Here is a 7,321-nt window from a genome sequence, read left to right on the forward strand (position 1 = left end):
CTCTCAAGTTGGAGTATGAATGTCAAGAATACTCAACTTGCCTAAAAAGGAATAAAATGAGAAAGAAGGTAATGTTTTGGTAAAAATATCAGCTAGTTGCAAATTAGACCGAATAGGGAACAACTAAAGAAATCCAGCAACAAGCTTCTCTCGAGCGAAATGACAGTCAATTTCGATGTGTTTAGTACGCTCGTGAAAAGTTGGATTGGAGGCAATTAAAATGGAAGGTTTGTTATCACAGTAGATAAGAGTTGAAAGAATACGATCAAGATGGAAAATCTCCAAGAAGTTGATTGATCCAAACTAGTTCACTAGTCACAACTACTAAAGCCCGATATTCAGCTTCAACTGATGATTATGAGACAGTTGCTTGTTTCTTTGATTTTCAAGAGATTAAGGAATTTCTTAAGAATACAAAAAATCATGTTACTAATTTCCTAGTATCAACACAAGCACCCCAATCAGCATCCACAAATGATTGGAGCTGAAAATTAGCAGTGGGTGTTAACAACACCCCTTATCCTGAGGATTTATTCAAGTAATGAATGAGCTAATAGGTTGCATTCAAATGCTGAGAAGTAGGCTTCTGCAAAAATTGACTTGGGCAATGAACTAAAAAAGAGATGTCAGGTCAAGAAATCTGAAGATATAGTAACCGTCAAATCAGTTTTCGATAACATGTTGCTTCTTCTAATGGTAATGTTGTATCACTATCCTTTAAGACGCGAAGATTAGGATCCATAAGCAAACGAGTTGGTTTGGCATCAAGGAAATTTGTATCTTCCAATATTCGTAAACAATATTTTCTTTGTGTAAGATATAATCCTTGTTTGGATCGAGAAATCTCTAAGCCAATGAAGCATTTGGCCTGACCCAAATCCTCAAGCAAGAAATTGGATTTTAGTATTTGTTTTCACTTTGTCAATTTCTGAAGCAGAAGTCTCTATTATTAAGATATCATCCACATAGACCAATAATGCAACAAAAGAATATCTAGTTCCACGTGTGAATAACGAATAGTCAAATTAGACTGAATAAAATCATGTTGAAACAAAACAGCTGAAAATTTCACAAACTATTATCGATAAGCCTTTAGGTTGTTGTAGAAGATATGAAAGAAAATTTTGGTATTGAAGTGTGAAGGAGATGTCTTTATAAATATTTATTTATCATTATATTGCAAATTAGTCCTTGTTTTTCTTTGGTCTTTGGAAAATAAAAAAGAGATTTTTTGTTTGTAAAGACGAAGAAACAAATTCGATTTTCTACTTTTTGACAACATGAAAAAACCAAAAAAAGCTCTGCCCCCATAAATTGATTTATGCAAACAATGTACTAATTTCTCCCCCTTATTAGGAACAACATTTGTTTTATACCCCAATGGTATAGTCATAAAGAATTCTGAAATTAATTCTTCACTCAAAAAAGCATTGTTTACATCCATTTGATAAAGTGGCCAATTATGAGAAGTGGCTAAAGTTAGAAGGACTTTTACCATCACAAGCTTTGCTATGGGAGAAAAGGTACAAAAAAAATCGATGCCTTCAAGTTAATTGTAACCCTTGTCTACTAAACGAGCCTTATAACGATCAACTTTGTCTTTTGGAGTATATTTAACTTTATAGACCCACTTTAAACCAATGAAATGTTGTGTATTAGAAACATAAATAATAGTCCAGGTTTTAGTGCGATCCATAGTTGTTAATTCATCTTTCATTGCTTCTCTCCGTTTAGGAAATGTTATGGCTTAATGATAAAAGGATAGCTCATATACGATAGAAACATTTAGCAGAAATGTTTATATAGAGGTGAGTAAGCCTTGTAAGAAATATATTTCTGTTGTGCAAATTTTCCAGAACTAATAGTTGGATTATGGTTGACAGATTACAATAGAAATCTTTGAAGGTCCACGATGTCTATTTGATCTCCTCAAAATGGGTTCAATGACAGCATGACTAGGTTGTTCAACCTCAATAATATCATCATTTGTTTGTTCAATATAATCCATATCAGCATGTTGTCCTATTTCAATAGGTTGTATTGTATCAGTAGATGGAGTAACACCAATACTAATATTTTTTGTAGCAATGGTAGGAGTTCGAATAAATACTTCACCAATATCAACAAGTGGTTAGGGCAAAACAAACTAACTTAGAAAACCAGGGGTTAAGGATATAGACTTTTGTGTGTTTGAATAGGAAGGAAATAAGGTCTCAAAAAACATAACATCTCTAAAAATGATGAAAATAATAATTGTGTATTATGTTCGAAAATTAAGATGCAATTAGTTTGTAAAATCAATTTGTGCATTATAAATATGAGATTGCAGTATTGTCATCAATTGAGAATATTGATCTCCACTTAGACTTGCAAAGAAGGAAGATTGAGAATATCGATCCCTACTGGTACATTACATAAATTTTCTTGTGTGGTCACCCTTCAACAAAATTATGTTGTATAAAGGAAACACCAACACTTACTAAATATAGCTCGAGCGCTTATGTTTTAATCTCAAGTCCCATGGTGTGGAATGGCAAGCGACTATCTCATGGTGTGGAATTTAATGCAATCATATCACCAAGTGGCTGAGCAAGTTGTCTATATAAGGAAGAGTTGCCTGCAAATGAGAAAGTTAGCAAGTTACTAATTAGTTAATTAGAGAGTTAGTCATTTTTCACCTATGTCGTCTACAAAGCAAGAAATAGAAGGGATGATAGTCATTCTCCATCGTTGGTAATGGGAAACTGCTGAAGAGAAGCTCGAGAGAGACTTTTCCTTCAACCTCTCCATCGAGTTGGCAACAACAAGCATAAAAACAAGCCAAAGGGGACAAAAGATTAAACCATGTAGCTTTACTTCTTTCTTTTACATTGCATTATCATTCACGATTCCACTTGATTGTGTTTCGGCCCCTAATGGCTCTGGCATTCCCCTATGACCTGGTTATGTCATCTTCCTTTGCCTTGAATGCTTTTTTAAATTTCCAAGAGGTCACCCAACTAGGATTGCTTCATGCTAAGCATGCTTAACTTTTGAGTTCTTATGATTGAGCCACCGAAAAGGAAGGTGCACCTTATTGGTATAGGTAGTAACTTTCAATTCTCTTAAGCCTTTCTTAACTATACTTTCATGTCCTCGGGATCTCTCTCATTCATATGTGATATCGATTCATTCATGTACCCCTCCTGAACTCGGGTCGTTATAGAAATATATATGTAGTTAGAAGAGTGTATTTGTCGGTCTTTAGTGGATTGCCCGACAGTTAATGGACGGTGGATCTCATGGCTAAAGAGTTTAGTCATCTATTCACGTACCGTTAGAGCTTCAAGCTACAGGTCCATAAGGTCCCCTTGGTAGTGAAGGATCTCATATCGAGAGTTTCATGAGCGGGCTTAGATCGCTTCGATTTCACAGTGACCGGAACACAAACGATATACATTCCATACTAACAGTTATGCAAATTAAACTCCTCAAATGCATGCTCAGAATATGTAAAACATAGAGAAAGAGGTTCATACCAGAGGAAGATGGTCTTCGTTTGTGTGAACCCACAGCAACGGAAAACTCCCACCGATCTACCAGCACCCGACAAGTCTCTCGACTGTTACTGCACGATCTGAACGTACACGAACAAGGTCGCGGAGACAACACCACCACAAGAGAAACCCAGGTATCCTCGGCGTCAAAAACCCAAATAGTGGGCTCTAGTGAGTTTGGTAAAGGACAGAGGAGATGATTTCATGTAGACGATAAGCGCGGGTGAGAAAAACTCTGCTATCGTATAGCAGAGACGCTTATCGTATAGTAGAGCTACACGATCGTTTAGGAAAAACTAGACGATCGTTTAGGAAAGTGGTATATGATCGTTTAGAGAACGCGTGAACTAGATGATCGTTTAAACTAATGAGATTCTATCGTATAGGCTCTCGCGCTCTTTCACGGTTTCTTTTGGGCGCGGGATATCCAATGCTCGACTGAATTATTCTTTCAAAATGAAAACGATTTTCATACTTTAACCTACCAGTTACCTTAACCTTCGCAACCCCATGATCCCACATTCAAACGTGAATTAATTAGTTAATTATTAAATAATTAATCAATTAATTTAATTAATAAATATAATCCTATTATATTTATATCTTATAGTTTGATATCATATATCTACTATAGTATTTTTTTCTCTACTTGATATAAATTATATTTATATCTAATTTCCTCCAAAATAATGTATCTCATACATTTAGCCAATTATATCACATATAATTAACAAGTCCAATTATATCATATATAATTGAACTACCTCTTTTCAATTTGAACATTTCAAATTAACCCAAACATTAGTTCTCGACTTTATCCAAGCTACCCAGGTGACCTAATAGACTTATGGCTCGAAGTTCCAACGGTACGTGAATAGCTGACTAGACTTTTTAGCCACAAGATTCACCATCCGTTAATTGCCAGTGATTCCACTAAAGACTAACAATTGAACTCTTCTTACCACAGATATATTTCTGTGTCCATTGGATATAACCAATCATGAGTACGATGACCCTTCACATATGCTCGTAAGTATAGCTGGGCCAATTTACCGTTTTGCCCCTGTAGTTACATCTCACTCCTTAAGTACTAATTCCTCTAATGAACAATACAACATAGTCCAACTATGTATGAACACCTCTCAGGCCAAGAGAAGGTATGTGGCGCCACATCATTCAAGCCTTGGAATCAGCCCTTAAGGGAGCCATCTATCTACTTACCCCTGCCACAAGGAAGAAGTGAATTCCATCTTATGTAATTGAGTTCTCAGCTCCCAAATCAGACGTATCCCCAAAATGGTAGGTTTGAATCGGCGACCTGGCCACTCACACTCATACAAATCAATAAACTTGACTGCCCTCATTGATGGTAGACCCATTCAACTCCGCCACATTGAAGTGGACCATCATGTTTAGCACATGTTCACGAACAGAGGTGCCTTCTTGTATTTTGGAGTTGATTATGTATTTAAGAGCCTCGTGCATAAGTTGTTCAGACGGTTGTCCAAACATCCCCCGCAGGGACTTCATGATCTCACAGGTTGAGACCATAGGCTCATGCTTCTTCGCCAAGACGTCAAAAAGACTTGCCAAGATATAGGCTCGGGCCTTCTCATTCGCCCTTGTCCATCGCTCGTATGCCTCCCGAACATTTCAAGCGGCATTTAAAGCTAGAATAGGAGGACAAGCCTCCGTGAGAGCGAACATGAGATCCTCGATGATTAGGATCATCGTGATCATATGTTTCCATGTTGAAAAATTGTCGCCAGTTAATTTTTCGGCGCTTAACAAAGATAAGGTACCTATAGCCATTTGAAAAAGTTGTTGAAAATACGAACAAATCTTAATTAGTTTTTTTGGTAAACCACTTTTAAACCAATTAATTTTGCAAAACAGTTTCAAGTACCCTAAGTTATAGACTTCTATTTTGCAATGATCTCCCAGTGATTCAGGACAAACGCCTCTGATGGGGTGATCAGTTGCCCCTTCACTGGGATGAGACATTCTCAACCATTAGGTAGAACCAACACTTGGAACTGAACCTAACAGCCACCATTTTTTGGTCTAGAATCGTTAACATTTAACTATTCCGTGTAAGTGTAACCCCTCGTTTTCGGTACCAGAGTCCCGCCCTAATGCGCTTACCGTAGGGAAAAGACAGATTAGGGCAAGAGACTAAGTTACCTTATCCTCTTACAGAAGATCAAATAAAGAAACATGCAAAACTGCCATCCATTAGGGGGACACTCCCAGGGTGACTCGAGATGATGCGTAGTAACTATATTCAATCTAACGAGGGAGACCGAAGGATATGTTGTCACACTTCCTGCTCCCACTTACTATGAACATTCTCTCCATCCACCATGATATTGACCTACCCAAATACCATCTGTTGGGGGGACACCCCAAAGGTGCTGCAAGGCCGAGGATAGATCTTACTGTGTGGACTTAAGGAGAAAAGTGAAAGATTTAAGTGAAGCATCTTATGCCCTAAGTACCTCCCACTGAATGTTCTACCTAGGGATTCATTAACCTAGACAATCCGGCTACTGATTATAGTCTAAGTGGTCTTTTTAAAGCCTGCTCATAAACAACGTTTGTTTATGAAATATAAACAAGTTCAAGTAGTCACATTTAAACACTTTAATGGACTGTCCTTAACTTGCATGCATGCATCAAATCTATCTAATTCACATTTCCAGGTAAGTTCCCAGGTAGGGGTGTTACACTTCCGTCAACTTAAATACCCCAGCCTAGATAGAACCCGCCTTGGACAAAAAGTCCCTTATAGATAGATTTGCTACACTTTAATCTTTTATTAGCCAATTTAATCCTATTAAACCGATTAAAAGATTAAAGCCTAAGAGTTGCTAATCATATTATAGCCGTGATCTTAGGTCTATGTGATCCAAGTTTTAAACATTTTAAAACATGAATTAAACCTAAGTGAGAATGCATGTCTTTCTTACTTCTTTTAGTCTAATTTCTCTTTAACTCTTAAAGAGAAACAACTAAAAAATATTGCGCATAACGAGGCGTTTATAACAATTATAAAGTAACCTATGTGTCATGCTTCATGCAACGTCCGGTCATTACTATATAACTTTTATATAATGCGTAATAACCAAGCAAACATGTTATCATTCACCCTTATACTATAACAGTTATAATATAAAGATGATGCATATCAATGCTTTTTATGCATGCATAAAAATAACTCTTATATTAATGATGCATAAGCATGCTCTTACATAATAAAATCATGCTTCTCTAAATTATAACAATTACAATAAAGAGGATGCATGATTAATGCATAACCTAAGGTGAGATTTACTATATGTGCATACCATATGACATATAAAACATACATCACATGTATTAAACAAATAGATTAATGGAGTGAGATAAGCCTTTAAACCAAAAAGAACCGGAATGAAAAACCCTAAAATTACATTTGTCATCGAGCAAACCGGTTCACAGGCGAACCGGGTCTTGAACCACCAGGAGGTCTCCATCGTGTAGTAATCTTTAGCAGGTAGACTATCGTTCAGCGCACACTAGACGATAGAAACTTTAGCAAACGATCACGTAGACGACGACGAGGATGCGAAGCCTGATCGTCCATGCAATCGTGTAGTGTGATGATAGGTAAATGATTGACCTTTAGTTACTAAGCGATCGTTTAGTCAATTACTAAGCGATGAAGCTTGCTCACCTAAACGATCGTCTAACACGCTTTAAACGATATGCGAGCGTTTGATCATCTATCTGATGTATGCAACTTG

Source organism: Benincasa hispida, chromosome 12, assembly GCF_027475165.1.
Source record: "Benincasa hispida cultivar pf3 chromosome 12, pf3_genome.v1.1, whole genome shotgun sequence".
Taxonomy (NCBI): Eukaryota; Viridiplantae; Streptophyta; class Magnoliopsida; order Cucurbitales; family Cucurbitaceae; genus Benincasa; species Benincasa hispida.